The following is a 3,114-nucleotide window of genomic DNA, read 5'->3' on the forward strand; positions in this document are numbered from 1 at the left end:
GTATTGAGTCGTGTCTAGCTATACGGTCAAAACACACGTCTATAACCTCACTTAATCACTCACATGTCGTGTTTACACACTTTTTGCTTCAAGTCGTGCACCACTTTTTTGACCGTATTTTAGGGAAAGTCTTGTTTTTATGTCTCTTTTTTAAAGTCGGATGGTATCCTCCCTTTAAAAATAAACAAGCAACGTTTCAAAATTATTATTTTTTTTTTTTTTAAAAAAAAAAAAAAAAAAAAAAAAAAAAAAAAAAAAAAATCTTTTTTTGACCGTGACACGGGAACTTATCCCGTCTGACGGGAGAAGTGTCCCGTGCCACGTCACCCCTTTTCAAAAAAAAAAAAAAAAAAAAAAAAAAAAAAAATTTGACCGTGACACGGGAACTTATCCCGTCTGACGGGAGAAGTGTCCCGTGCCACGTCACCCCTTTTCAAAAAAAAAAAAAAAAAAAAAAAAAAAAAAATTTGACTGTGACACGGGAACATATCCCGTCTGACGGGAGAAGTGTCCCGTGCCACGTCACCCTTTTTCAAAAAAAAAAAAAAGCGTCAGTTTAGTCATTCGTTTTAATTTGGTCCTCGCGTCAGTCATTTTGGTTATTGTTCACATGTCTAGCCATACGATCATACTACGAGTCTTATAACATCACTTGATCACTCACGAGTCAAGTATAGTCCACACACTTTCTTTATGTCCGACTCGAGTCGTGCACCAGGTCGTTTATGATCGTATATTAGGTTCATGCACCCTTTTTCTTCGTCATAATAAAAAAAAATGAGTGGAGTTTTCTCACCTGTTTTCAAATGTCTATTTTTTCCTTCCTTTCCTATCTTGAGCAATAAGTCAAACAATTAAGTGAATTGTTTTATTTCACAGTACTTGTTCAAGGAACAAAGATAGATCGATACGGTTCGAGCCATTACCGCAACAATCTCTCAGATCTAATAGGCGTTCAAAGAGAACTTTGTCATCTCCGTTACTCATCACCTTTCAATGGCCACTAAAGAAGACATTGAGAACATCAACAAATCCATTGAGACACTGTCTTCCATGATGCAAACCCTTACCACTAGGGTCACTACCATGGAACAAAACAAGGTCACTGTTTCCACCCTTGACAAACTGAAGGAACAAATGAGTAAGATTTCTGAGGATTTCACTTATGTGGAACGGCCTCCCACTCCTTTGAATGTGAAGGATAGACTCCCTGAAAAGTTCTCCACTGCTGATATTCCAAAGTTCAAACCTACTGACAATCCAATATTCCATTTGAAGGCGTTCTCTGCAACCATGGCTCTTAAGGGATTGGACGTAACACTCTTCCCTACGGTGTTCCCTCTCTCCTTAGAACATGCTTGCCAACAATGGTTCTATTCCCTAGATGCCAAGCGTACTGCGACTTGGCAAGATGTCACCGACAGTTTCATGAATCGTTACAAGTGTAACATTCAAACTAAAACTTCTGAACGTGAACTCTCCATTCTCAAACAGAAAGAGAATGAAGGCTTCACCGCTTACCTGAACAGGTGGAGGGAAACAACTTCACTCTTGGTAGATCCTCCCAAAGAAAGAGAGATGGTTCGTCTCTTTATTCAAAATCTGACTCATAAATATAGAGAACATCTCAAATTTCTTCCATTAAACACTTTCGAAGCTGTATACGACATCGGCATCAATATCGAGGATGAGCTAATAAAGACTGCTGGTAGTAACAATAATAACACTTGGAGAAACAAGAAGAACGACCATCCTTCTTCTTCGTCTTCTAAGCACGAAAATACTACCAACAATATAAGCCAAGTTGATCTCAATGAAGTGTTAGCTCTTGATGCTCCATTTCCCAAGAAGAAAAGAACTTACACTCATTTAGGAATGACTTATGATGCGGCCTTTGATCGCCTTTACGGTCAAGGCTTGATCACGCCTATTGGACCATTTCCAGAGCCAAAACCTGAAGAAAGGAGCGCCAAATGGAATCCCAATGCCCATTGCAAGTATCATCAAGGAAGGGGCCACACTACGGAGCAATGTTGGAATTTGAAGGACGCCATTCAAGATTTGATGGATGCAAATAAACTTCATGTCCCTCCAGGCGGCAAGAAGTAATGAATACAAGGCACACAGATCCTTCGTGCAAGATTTCATTCTTTTGTTTCGACCCTCTCCCCCAATAAGTCTAGCATAGGTTCCCGTTATCCATGTGTCTATGTGTCACATTTCTTACATTCTTCATAAATGAGCATCTCTTTCTTACATTCGATCATGTGATTAGCAAAAAAAAAATAATATAACAAAAAAAAAAATTAAAATAAAAAATGCCGAACTAAACACAAGGTACACCAATGATTTGAGGCACCTATGCAACCCTGTCATTCCCCATTAACCACTCAATCACATATCCAGTTCTTCATCAACCACTTTGAGCCTCGTCTAACGTTTGGCCTTCATTTCTTCAACCCACATTCACTCAACCCTGGGATTTGAAGATGTGTAATTGTATAACATTCAAAAAGCAAGTAAAAAAAAAAAGTAGCAAAGCAAAAATAAAACAATGTCTAAAGGCAAGTGTTCCAATGTCTTTGATATGAACACGTCTCAAATTGCCTCTCTCATCGAGTGCTCGGTACCGTGCCTGAGAAACATGAATGCTAAGTGAGGGATGGACCGCATGATCTGAGATTGCCTACATTGATTCAAAAGATTGAAAAAAAAAAAAAAAAAAAAAAAAAAAAAAAAAAAAAAGGTTCAAAGCAAAATGTGTTGAAAATAAACTTGCAAAATTCAAAATTTTCAAATTCACAATTACACATCTTGGGGACTTCTCTCGGGTCTTGAGCCTTTTACCTCTTTCTTCCTTAAACCATCAACTTAACCACATTACAACCCTTGAAAGACCTCTTTGAGGTGTACATACACTTGTGCAAAGTTCGGTTAGAGCTACGTTCGGCCTGATTCCTAACGGATACGTAGGCAACCTCACATCGAGGTGCGGCCACATTCATATTCATATCCATGCATGATCGAGTCAAAGAATATCCAATGTTTATCCCTACCCATTTAGAGCTAGACTTGGGGGCTTGAACCCAAATCACATTAGCTTACCCAGCCTGA

The sequence above is a fragment of the Chenopodium album genome, chromosome 3, assembly GCF_948465745.1.
Source record: "Chenopodium album chromosome 3, dcCheAlbu1.1, whole genome shotgun sequence".
In the NCBI taxonomy this organism is placed as follows: domain Eukaryota; kingdom Viridiplantae; phylum Streptophyta; class Magnoliopsida; order Caryophyllales; family Amaranthaceae; genus Chenopodium; species Chenopodium album.